Source organism: Cupressus sempervirens, chromosome 11 (genome assembly GCF_028749045.1).
Source record: "Cupressus sempervirens isolate cs-2001-9-10 chromosome 11, ASM2874904v1, whole genome shotgun sequence".
In the NCBI taxonomy this organism is placed as follows: Eukaryota; Viridiplantae; Streptophyta; class Pinopsida; order Cupressales; family Cupressaceae; genus Cupressus; species Cupressus sempervirens.
In genome coordinates this window covers 202,850,182-202,863,581 of record NC_143128.1, presented here as the reverse complement: position 1 = coordinate 202,863,581, position 13,400 = coordinate 202,850,182, and the positions used below count along the sequence as shown (strand labels likewise).

At 35.9% G+C, this 13,400-nt stretch overlaps 1 pseudogene; it reads right to left on the bottom strand.

Moving 5' to 3' along the window:
• Positions 1–12,364: 12,364 nt before the first annotated feature.
• Positions 12,365–13,161, bottom strand: LOC149528883 (LIMR family protein At5g01460 pseudogene; annotated as a pseudogene).
• Positions 13,162–13,400: the final 239 nt, after the last annotated feature.

Below are 13,400 nucleotides of genomic sequence, written 5' to 3'. Positions count from 1 at the left end.
ATAGACAACATGCCCACAAAAATGTGACACAAGATATACCCTAGGAAACCCTCATTGAGGAAAAAACCCAACATTCAAAATCATCCATCACCATGTATTATTCAACAAAAATACCATTGCAATACAGCCATGAAAACCTTCAAAGCCATAGCAACAACCAAGCAATCCATTTGAATAAGCATGAATCCACATATCTCATGCCATGCTTCCAACCTTCACAAATACTCCCTTGGTTAACCTGTCAAGCCTTGTCTCACTCGACTCTTACTTTTACCCTTTTGTCTTCTACATTACAACAACTACCCTTGTGGTTGCTTACAGTAGCAAGTCTCACAAAACCACCAAGTGGTATTCCATAAACCATGTGCTAGCTAACCTCTTGACCCCACATTTAATATTGGAAATTTAATTCTTTTCCCCAATATTAAATAATTACATGAAATATTATCACGATGTTACAATACAACTCATCAAGTATATCCCATGAGAATATTTACATGTTTCATGTTCATCTAGGTGCATCGATACATAATAAAATAATATAATATAATATACAAATATTATGCAATGTGTGCAACACCCATTATCTCAACAATGTTTCATAACCTGTTCCCATTAGTTCCAAAGGGGAATATTGTTGGACACAACTAGTGCTAATGAACAAAACTAAAGCTAATAAAGAACAAGGTTAGAAACAAGCTTCAAAGTATATGTTAAAGAGTTAGATCATTTTTTATATTGTCATTGATGTCAAGCTATTTGACATGGGGTGGTAGTAGTATGAACCATTTAAACTAACCTCCAAATAATGAGTCCAACAAAAAATTCTATTATTTAAAAAAAATTGCTAATATTTTTATATTTGATTTTTGTCTCAGCACTAGATGGATCAGCATCCACATGACACCAACAGGGATATTGATACTCCTAAGTCTTCTTCCCAGAAGGTAGTAATTGTTCAAATTAGATAGAAGATAAATGTTATTTTATTATGTTATTTTCTTGAGTATACTGGAGTAAGTTTGATAGTGTTACTAATATTATTGTCATGGATAGATGATCTGGGAAAAGGAAAGGAACATGCACCAATCCTTAAAAGAGAGCTATCATGGGGAGGATCATGATGATATAATCATTGAATCCAATGACCCAATTAGTGTGATTAAAAAATTAATTAAGGATATTACAATTAAACTTCTTAAGATGTCAAAAACATGCCCTCAAACTCCTCAAAAAAATTAAACGAGACACGTATTCATGTTCACCAATAAGATGCCTTAAAAGTAAGTAGTAATGTAATCTTTAAATATAAAAAAAGTTCAATTATGATTTATTATTTCTACTCTTTTATGTCTTTAACTAAAATATGAACATTCTATTTTTACAAAAAAGATTGTATAATTATAATCCTTGTCACCTTGATCAGGGAATTTAAGGTTGGTCCATGTGATGCCCATGTTCTATCCCCAACTTGTGTTTTCCACTGAATATATAGGAAAAATCATACTCAATCTCCATTAGGAAACTAACTCATCCTTTCCTATCTCTATGTATCATATGCATTTCAACACTATAGAAACATCTCACTTGCACATTCTATTCATAATATCCTCATGTTCCATATATTTCTCCTAAACCATGTTTTTTTCAATTGGGTTACACACATGTGAACATCCCACCACACTATCAAAAAAAAAAGAATGCAATCATCCTCTACTGCACAACATATTGGTCTCTCTCTCTCTCTCTCTCTCTCTCTCTCTCTCTCTCTCTCTCTCTCTCTCTCTCTCTCTCTCTCTCTCTCTTTATGTGTTTATTTCCATTGAAGTGTTCTTTCTTGGGGGCATTTCATAATGCATTAATTTTCTATACTGGGCGATGTAGCATGTGAGAAGGATGTAGAGGAATTTTATTGATGTTCCCATATTACTAGTACAAAATTGGTGAAGGACTACGAATTTCTCATGAGTGACAAAAATAATTCCCTTAAAATTACCAAAGGCTCCAAGTACTTTAAAGTTATTATAATAAATTGTCCAATTGTAATTTTCTTATTGATATCGCTCTTTTTTGAACTAATGATCCCATGATTTTTCAATAGGGAATGATCTTTTTTATAAATATCTTCATGACATTACATTGGAGATATTCGGGTCCACCAGATATGTCAAAGGTGGAACATCATATGTGAACTAACCCTAAAACACTATTTTTATTCCATGTCATTGCTAGGGTAGTTTTCCTTTGATCTAGTTCTTGAACTATGTGAAAGGTAGCTTCACTTCATTTCTAAATCTAGCAAAACTTTTTTCTTAAAAGGTGAAATGAGCAAGATAACAAAAAAAAGCATGATTTGATATATCGTATAAGAAATATTTATGGAAATCCTCCATTTGATGAATCTAAGATCCTTAAGAGATTTGGGTTATATCTTAAGTATCTGAGGGACCAATACAAGTCTAATTTAGCAAGTAACACAAAGTCCAAGCATCCCCCCTAGATTCCATTCGATGAGTGGAAGAACCTAAATTTGTATGGGAAGAAGAAAAGTGAGAGGAGAAGAGGAAACACGCCACTAGATAATAGTTGAAGATATATGATGGTATTAATAATGTAATTATTTACTAATTAATATTTATATTTATATAATCTAACATGTTTCATTTTTTTCATATATAGAGTGACATGCCAAAAATAATGAAGGCAAGACTAGAAAAAGTACAGGGAGCACAAGCTTGGGTCTAGTGGTTATTTGAAACTTGTTGCATGTGAGTGTTAGTAAAAAGAAATATCGTGTCAAAATATTTGTAAATTGTAAAAAAAAAAAAATTCATGAAATAATTCAAGAAAAATTCATGATGTTAAAAAAAATTCACGACTCTCAATTCAAAAAACCACTCATAGATGAGGTCAAGAAAATTTCTTACAAGGAGGTGTACATGGTGTAAACGTGTATTCATGAAACTTTAGTGTAGAATGCAAATAGATTGATGACGAACTAAACTAGAACCAAGATATCATCATCAGAATGTAATCTCTACAAGCATCTCATGTTTCCCTAACTACAACTACAACTACTAAAATAGCTCTCAAACCTGCATCTTAGTGACAATTCTAGAATGGGAGTATGCTAAAAGTGCAGATCTATAAAAAATGCATGCAAGATCTATGCTTATAATGCAAATTATATGCTATCAAAATGGATATGCAACAAGCTAACATGCAATGAATGATGTTAAATGACATAAAAGCAATGCTAAAATGCGATGAACTTGCTAAAATGCTAATGTTAAAATGATGAATCAAAATGTGCCTATAGTATAGATGCCTAAAACTTGGGTCCTTTGCTTCTTGGATTTCCTTCCTATTTATAGGATTTCGGAAGGGGTTGGGGTAAGAATCAGGATTTCCAACTTTGATTGGGAGTGAAATTGAAACTGAAAATATCTCATAAGAGAGCAAGAGGAAGAGTCCAACAGACTTAATTTTGAGGATAATTGAGGATATTTCTAATTTTTTAAAATGAAAAAGGGAGATTTTCAATCTTGTGAGAATAAATGACTTTATTGATTTAATAAATTTCTTATTTATTCTCAATGCTTTGTCTTTTTCTTCCTCCTTTTTTGAATTTCATTTTAATGAATTTGAATTAATGTTCTCCTCTTTTAAAGTTAATTTAGGTCTTGTCGATTTTATAGGTGATTAATGACCTGATATGATTTTGTATTTGAAAGTTTGTTGTGTTTCTTTTGATTTTCTCTTTAATTTGCATTGATTGATTGAAACTACATGATTTAAGTCTTTGCCAATTTTTGGGTGTCTACAAAGGCCCCTCTTTGAGAAAGCATATTAGTTCAAAGACTGCCTTGGTTTTCTGAGATTAGGTCAAATTTTGATGATTGGATGTCTATTCGATGATATTTTGACATTTCATCATTTTCGTGATGTCTTCCTGTTGATGGTTTGATGTTTGATCGTTGATGATTTGATGTTTAGATTATTGTTGATTTGATGATTTGATTGACGTTGATTTAATGATTTGGTTGCAATAGTTTTGTTTGGATACCCTAGTTTTGGTGGGCTTGATGTTTGAAATTTTTTTAGCTAGGGTAGGATGTTTTTGATGTTTCTAAAAATTTTGATGCCCCAGCTCAGATGCCCCAATTTGGTAAAGATATATTGCCCCCTCAAAAATGAAATTGGAAGAAAATATGGAAGTGCAAAAGTTGAGTAGGTTCCAATTTTATTTTTGAAATGTTGGGATTTTGTTGAAAAAAGATAATTAGATTGGTTTGATACAATACCCAATTTGTTTTGGTGCACAAAAAAATGCCAATAGGGGGAAATAGGGTGAAAAGGTGATATAAATGCCCCTTGGGAGGGTTAAATAGGTCAAAAAGACCTTTTACCCTTGTCATTTTCACTCACCCCTTTTGCATTTGGTGAATTGGAGCTCTAATTTAGTGAGGATGGTGGTTCCATTATGAGAGCATAGATTTGAGAGGGGTCATCAATATGAGTGACCAACAGACTACAGTGCCCCAGTAAGTCATCAAGATCCTCTATGTGTGAGATTTAGCACTTTTACCTATGTTTTTTAAGTTTTTCATGGGTTTGTAGGGTAAATGTGGTAGTTTTTGCAATTTAGCACATTTGAAAGTTCTTTTAGTGGATATGGATTGTTTTAGTGCATTTGAATAGGGTTATAGCGCATGCATGGGGCGATTCAATGCATTTGAAAACCCTAGTTTTCAAATAGATGAGTGCATATGGTAGTCTTGTGGCACATATGGAAAATTTAATAGCTCATACAAGAGGTTATGTAGTGCATATAGCCAATGTTTTAGCGTGTTTGAATGGAATAGCACTTCTAAATAATAAAATATCACATTTGAGCATTATATTAGCATGCATATATCTTATAGTGCATATGAGATATAGAATGGCACCTTTAGATGTTATAGTAGCGTGTTTGCATGTTGTAACACATTCAACTGATTTGTTAGCACCTATGGCTTAGGAAATGGTGCAAAAGATTATCAGAGGGTGAAAACTAGGTCTAGATCCTCTGTTGAGCATAAGATAATGCAAAAGACTAGATTCTTAGTCTTTCAGTCAGGGATGGTCATAATGAGTAAACAATAGGAGTTAGTTATTTGTGAAGTGATTTTGTAGGATCAAGCTGATAATAGATGGGTGATGCCCCAACTCAGGATACAGAGTAGGGAAGACAAGCCAATCTGACTCAGGATAGAGAAGGATGAGTAATAGGTCCAAGATAGAACCGATAGCTAGAAAGCTAGATATAGATATGAGATTGATGTCTAATGATAACTTTGTGTCAAAAATTGATGCATTGTGTTTTCTTGATGAATAATAGGTGAGTGGGAAAAAGCTCATGGTACGAGGACTCTATCCATGGCCATTAGAGGCAGTGGGCTGATTGTTCAATGTTGATAGGTAGGTGATAGATAGATGTGGTTTCACATATTTATTACAGATGCTCTAGTTCTGAGTGAAGAGGGAATTACTGACAGTTGTGGCCAAGCAGTGGCACTCGAACCACAACACATTTCATTTGTCCATGGGGGAGATGATAGTGACTCCTAAGGATGTATACAAGATTTTTTAGATACTAACCATAGGAGATTTGGTTTATTATGATCAAACTACTAATGGTACTACATTTTGAGACTTGTTCAGGGATGACAGTAGTGGTGATGACAGTCTGTCCTAGTTTTAGATGTTACAGTATGATGCATTGCTGACAGTTTTGGTGGGATTGATAGGAGGATTTCTATTGCCAAACTACCAAGGGAAAGGGTGTCTGGTTAGATGGGTCTGACTGATATAGGATATGATTAATAGGCCACGTAGATTTGCATGAGGTAGTTGTATTTTGGCTCACCTATGTCATGATTTACATTAGGTTGTGTATTCTGGAGCCTCATCACTATTAGCAGGGGTCATTTTGTTATAGCTATGGACATGGGAGCATCTGCCCATTACTCATCCAATGTGTATGTGACAATAGCCACAAGGTATGACATATATGTATACTTATTCTGGTTTGATCATGCAGCCCAATTTGGGCAAGACAAGGTATTGGTGGCAAGTTTTGGATGATATTGATGAGGTGGTGTGGGGACCATATAGGGTCATATAGCCATGGGTAGAGGATAGTGATGAGATGGTGTACTTTTTTAGTCTAAGGTATATGCTTGGTCGCATTGCTATTGTGATAGAGTAGTTTTGTTTCAGGCAAGTGACAAGGCAATTTGGTGGATGGAAGGGCATGCCACAAGGGACTGCATATTATGTCAGACTCTAAGTACACCATAGTTGTGGGCCTTGCGAGATGGGGTGGTAGATGTAGGGACATAACGGGATTATGCACAATGGTTTTGGGATCATCCCTTCCTGAGATACACAGATCTAACTGAGCCGATACCAGGGATTAATGAGCTATCAAGTGGGGGAGAGGATGGTGATGATGAGGGTGGTCTAAGGAGAGGCAAAGGGAGATGATGAGCCAGGGTCAGAGTGGGTAAAGCATAAGGGAGGTGAGGATGAGTAGCCATTGTACTACCACAAAGGGGAATGGCATGAGGCCCAGTATAGGGACAAGTGGGTGGAGGGAGGGTTTTTGGTGTCCAAGGATGAGGTGGTGCATGGGTGAGAGGGGGGGATGATTGGTGGGGCTGAATGGTCATAGGCTCAGTAGTTACAGGAATCACTAAAGATGGCACAGGTGGGTTTAGAGTGTGCTTAGAATGAGCTAGTGTTATTGTAGTTGCATTCTAAGTCTTTTAGGGAAGTAATTGCAAAGGAAAACTCCTTGGCATTAAAGTTGCAGAAGCGGTTAGCATCAAGTGAAGGGAAGGTAAGGCAATTGTAGTAGCATTTGGGTGAGGCAAAAGTGGACATGGAGCATTGGCAAATGATGACTGATCAGATGCAATAGGATCAAGATGTGGCCCAATGAGCGATCACTACACAGGGGGTAAGCAAGTTGGTGGAGAATGTGTTCATGGAAATAAACTAGACAACAAAGGTACACTAGGAAGCCACCTATTGGATGGGACATTATTATCAAGCATTCCTGAATGAGGATTTACGAGAGATGCAATTTATATATAGGGAATTTACACATCTATTGAACACACAATTACATGGTGGGAGGTTTCCAATTCCCATGGATGTGGTGTGGACACGTAGGGTGTTGACACCAAGTGCTTCTTCATCTAGAGCTAGGCCAAAAGGGACACCATTGAGTGGACAACCTATTTTGCCATCTCCCCTGGGGAGGCCAGAATAAATAATCCACCAAAAAATGTTTAAATATAATGTTTGCATTGCCATTGTAGTAGAATAAAAGCTTGTGCTTGTTGTCGTGGCAATCAAAGGGACAATAGATGTTGATTGTAAGGCATTGTCATGTGTATTTTTTGTATTTTTAGAATATATTTGGATATTTTTGTGTTTTTGTTGAATATTTAAATGTTTTAGGGATGTTTGATTGATATTTCAATGTTTTTTGTTTTTTTGATAAATATTGGAATGATTTGACTCTTGTTAAAGTGGGAACACTATAATCCATAGAGTGAGGATAACCATGATTGATAGGTGAGAATGTTTGTGTGTAAATTAAGAACCATTATAGAAAATAATAAGGCCAATGTGGGGATGTTTCTCTAGGTGTGTGACCAGACAAACATTCTTGAGGCTTATGAAAAGGTGTTTGGGGCCCAAAAGAGTACACTTGGGTCTCAAGAAGGTGAAGTAGGGCCTTGAAAAGGTGTTTTAACCCGAAAAAGGCATGTTGGGGGCTCAAAGGACATCGAGATCTTAAAAATGGTGAAACAGGACCTTGAGAAAAGGCGTTTGGGCCGAAAAAGGCATTTGAGGCCTAAAAAGTGATTTGTAGGACCTAAAAAAGGCATTTGAGGGGCCTAAAAAGGTGCTTTGGGCCTAAAAAGGCACTGGAGGGGTCCAAAAAGGACACTTGGGCCTTGAAAAAGACACTGAAGTGGCCTGAAAAAGGTGCTTTGGGCCTAAAAAGCCATTGGAGGGGTCTGAAAAGGATTCTTGGGCCTTGAAAAAGGCACTTGAGGGGCCTAAAAAGGCACTTTGGGCCTAAAAAGGTGCTAGTGGGGTCTAAAAAGGACTCTTGGGCCTTGAAAAGGGCACTAGAGGGGCCTGAAAAGGTGCTGGAGGGGTCTAAAAAGGATGCTTGAGCCTTGAAAAAGGTGTTTGAGGGGCCTAAAAAGCTACTAAACAAACTCAACACTGTTACACACAACTGGAAGCATACCTAGTCCACAAATCATGGTTTTCTATGCTATCATGTGCTTTTAGCACCTCGATGATGTGTTTGACTAGAGGTATCAGGATGAAGTCATGATATTTTTATTGGTTTTTCACTATTTAACTCCAGTGATCCTTTGGTTTCACACATTATTGGTGTCCACTTATAAGTGCCTCCTCTTGTATGGACCACCATGTGTACCTCAACCAATTTTGTGCACTATCTTAGGTGAGGTCTTTTATCTGACATGTGACTATTTGTGTGCCTATTTTTATTATCATGTAGCTATAGGTTCTATTTCTTAGTGGTTGTCATGTTTTCTTGTACATTGTTCCACTTTGTTGGTACTTCTTGGTGTGACATAGTATTCATATCACTATAGCTGAGCTAGTGGTGGTTGTACTAGGTCACTTTTTATCACACACTCCATGATGACAATTAGTTTGCATCTCTTTAAAAAAGTGATAGTTAGTTGCATTCATTTAGTTTTCATTTTCATCTTGGGTTCCTTGAAAACAAATGGTTGGCACATAAATTAGGATCCAATTCACAAACGTTAGTTAGCAACTTCACAACTAGGTATCAAATAATGGACAACAACATCCACATCAACATCAAGAAAAACTTCCAGCACTCAAATATCATGGACTTTGTCTCTTCACAACATTCACACCAGAATTGCACTTCTTGAATTCACCATTTCATTCCACTCATTGTGTTATGTGGCTTTCAAATCTTAGACAATTCTAGTCACTGCCAAATTTCACCACCTCATTAGCTGCCTTGCATGGCCTTTGAATCTCAAACAATCTTGTTTAACCACCTTCCATTTCATCTAAATTGATGCATTGTCTTTTGGCATCCTCCCACGCCTTCTCCATCAATCCCACCAAAAATGTGACCTCTTGTTTTGTATTCTCTACTTGAACTCTCTCTATAGCTAACATTCTTTGTAATCCTTCCATGTCTCGTGATGATTGATCTTCGTCTCCCACCATTTTTATTTATTTATTTATTTTTATTTTTTTTTGGGGTATTTTTGATGTGTTGCTCAAAGTTCTAGACATAAAACTATTTGAGATGGATGTTGTTGATGGGTTCTATTGGCTATTCTAGCACTCACTCATATAGGTGATCACTTTGGTCTTGTTGTTGTACTGGTTTTATGCGGTGGCATGAAACATGAGTTGGATTCCTTTAGTTCTTAGGCATTTTTTGGAAGGCAAGGGTTCTTGTTGACTGTGAATTGTCTATGGTAACATGCTAGATTCGACAAGGTGTTTACTAATGTTGATAGGATGAGTTTCACTTTCGTGAAGTCAAGTAAGGGACAGATCTGTATCTCTGAACATTTTTGACTTGATGTGCAAAATGAAGCAAAGATAACTATTGGGTTGGTAATGATTTTTATAGCTCTATTTTTTTTGGAAGGATGTTTTTAGTCAAAATATGAAATTTCTCAAACTTTGTAAAATACCAACAGGAAAAGGGTATCCAAATTGATCATTTGTTCGTGATTATTATGTCCGCAGATGGCCTCTATTTTATGTTTTTTCTCAAATGTGCCACAGGATTGGTCAGATGCATTGTTTCAGTGATTAAATGTGCTATTTCATTGCTCATATGCACTATTATAGATGTTAAATGCATTGTTTAATGATTCAGATGTGTCATTCTGCTAGGAAAATGCATTATTTCAAGGCTTATATGTGTTATTTAAAAAGAAATATGTGTTATAACAAAGATCAAAAGCATTACAAGAATGTTCAAAAGCATTGTTTTATGCAGTATATGTGCTACTTTTAGGGTTGTTGAGCAATGTCTTCATCTTGGACTCATTTTCTTAGTACCAATTTGAAGTTTGTCTTTCTGGAAGGTTTGTGATCCACACCGATGTTCATTATTAAGTTGTAAAGCACTTCCAAGCACAATAGTAGTAAGACTAAAACAAAATGAAAAATCACACACACCTGAAAAATGGAAGAAAATGGCTTCCTATCAAGGTTGTTTAAAGTTAATGACTAGTGGGTCTTACTATTCCAACTGTGTTTGGATTTACCTTTCCTATGGTAGAGAGCTTCCCACCAATGCTAGGGAGGTTTGGCATAATCCCTTATGGAACTACTAGAGGAAGGTTATGTTTCAAACATAGGTGGCTTGCATTCAACTAGGAATACAAGATTGGGAGGCAATCCCTCTCACCAAATTTGCTAGGGAAACTTGGGAGGTAGCCTTTCTATGGCTAGATAATCCTACCTAGTGAAAAGTGAGAAATGGAAGTCACAAATAGGTTTGGGAATCTGATCACTTGAGGAGAGTGAGAGCATATCCCTACTATTTTGGCTCCCCAAACACAATAGACACAAAGGTTTAATCACCAGCCATTATACTACTGAAGACAGAGGGGCTCCTAGTTATGCTATGTGTGGATTTTTTTCCTCATTCAATTGTAACCAATCTTTACAGAAGGTTGGGCATTCTGATCAACTCAAAGGAGTTGAGACCATAGGCCTACTTCTATTTCAAATTAGTGAGATTTAACGCTTCTATTAAGCTACATTTAGAACTTTGAAATGTTGCACTTTGTATTGACAAGAGCTGAGGTCCACTTACCTGATTCAGAGCTAGCAAAGGTTAGGTGCTTTTAGGAAGATCTTCATTCCTGTCACATTTTGTCTACAATCTAGAAGCTTTTTGTTAACTTGGAAAGGCCCTATAACAAAATGAGATTCAGATCTGGAAGTTAGATTCGGGAGACTATAAGTTTTACCATATGCACAATAGAAATGCTCATATGCATTACAGGAAACCTTACATGTGCTATTTAATCATGCAAATGTGCTATAAGAAAATCAAATGCATTGTAAGATTATTTATATGCACTACAAAAATGATTATATGAATTATAGAACTCTTCAAAAGTGCTATAGTAAGATTCAGATGCGTTATAGAAGTATGTAAATGTGTTATAGAACTATGTAAATACATTACAAAACTATGTATATGCATGATAGAAAGATTAAATGTGTTAAAACTAAGTTCATAAGCATCAAAATATCTCTCAAACCTGCAAATGCAATGTAAATGAAATTAGAACAAAAGGTCATCTATTTTGGTTCTTGTAACAGAAATGGCTGCAAACACTTCTTATCCACAACACATTTGTTATCCAATTCTAAGGTGTAAGATAATGCCCAATACAACTCTCTGATTGCGAATAATCAGAAAAACCATTTTAAACTCTCTGATTTAACAAAAGATCTCTCTTTATTATGAACATGGAAAATAATGATGCTCTAATCATTATAACTTACAACTCAGTATCAAATCTATTACAAAAATGAAATAGAAAACCCCCCCAAATGCAAGAAATGAAAATTACAAAAATTAAATGTGCTTCTCTCCCTACTCCAGCTCTCTGACTGTATGCAGAAAAAGCAGAACCCCCTGGCTTAGGAAAAGATTTGCAATAAATAATCTCCTTCAGCCCCTGTTTGTTTTCCCTCCGATGACTTTTCAGTTCTCGCATGATGACCTTTGGTTTCATAACTGCTTCTTTCTAATTCCCCTTTTCCTATTTCTCTTTTCAGATTCTCCATTTATCTTGATCGATCATGTGTTCTCAGCTACTGAAATTGGAACCTTTCAAATTCTAAAAGAAATATCATTTAAATGAGATTTTTTACAAACATAATAATGGTTTTTCCTTCTCTTAAACTTGCAATAGTACTAATATTCATGTCTATGGGTATAGTATGAAGGCTAAATAACCAACTAGCCTGGCACAAATGATCTGGTTTGTCATGGAAGAAGATAAAAAATCACCTAGCTTCACGTGACATATATACATTAAAGGTGAGAAAAAAATGATTTGGCTAATTGAAAGCCCAAATCATAGGCTAGACAAACCAATCAATAAAATATAGAAGCATTATTGCAGTAAAGCATCTTTACTTGAATTGCACTTCTCATTCAGATAACAAGTCATAGAACTCGTTGGCCATAGTTTCTTCTTCTAGCATCTGCACTACTTTGCTCATAGTTGGGACAGAACCCCTAGGGATACATCTCCTCTAGCCTTTTAACATCTTCTTCTAGAAAAAGAAGCTCCTTCTCAACTACCTTAACATTCTTTCACATTTTCTTCCCTTACTACCACTTCTTTCTTCTCTTTGAAGTGTTGCAACAGCTTCTTTTATATCTCTTGCTCACTTCCCTAATTTAGTTGCCTCCTTGATATATTGTGCATGAGTAATAATGGCTTTTAGTCAATGAAGGAAAGAAAACATAAGACCCAAAGGCAAACAAGCAATTCCTACTCCACAAAATATTGAAAATAGTACTAATCCAACAATCGTAGCAAGAGCTACAACATATTCTGGAAAGGTCACCCGCATGATCCAAGTAGTCTCTGATGATGAACTAGCTGTGTAAGTAGCACACTATAAACTATTACCATTTGTTCCTTGCAGACAAGGACGAATTCTTGAGAGATCAAACCAACTACTTGGAAATGTATTTGTTGTAGATGAAATATGTCATACAGTAAAATCAACTTTACCAACAAGACTATAAAGAATTCCAAGCACAAGCCCAATGACAACAGCTATCATAATGACCCACGTCAAAGCACTAAGAACCCTTTTACCAACACTCTTTTCCTGATCTCCATAATAAAACATGGCAAATGGTATGACAAAGAACAACAATACTGCATCTATAGTATATATTGCAAACCACAGATCCTTCATAGGAAGTGTTAATTTGCATGCCCCATTGTATATTGCATGGATGCAAGCATGTCGATTGGCAACATCAGCTGGAAACATCAGAATGGAGATTTCGGAAACCATTTTTCTCTTGCTTTCCACTTGGCGAATGATGATTAGAACTTCTTTTGATTATAAATAAGAGCGTACTATTTGGAAAGAGATAATCTGCTACCTTTAAGCCTTTCTTATAGAGAGATCACAAGTCTTATTGCACTGATGTCCTCTCTTTGCCCGCAGACTTGCATATAACGTCAATACACCTTCGACACATCTAAAAATGGAAATCCTGCATCGACACCTTCCACACATTTTCATTCCAA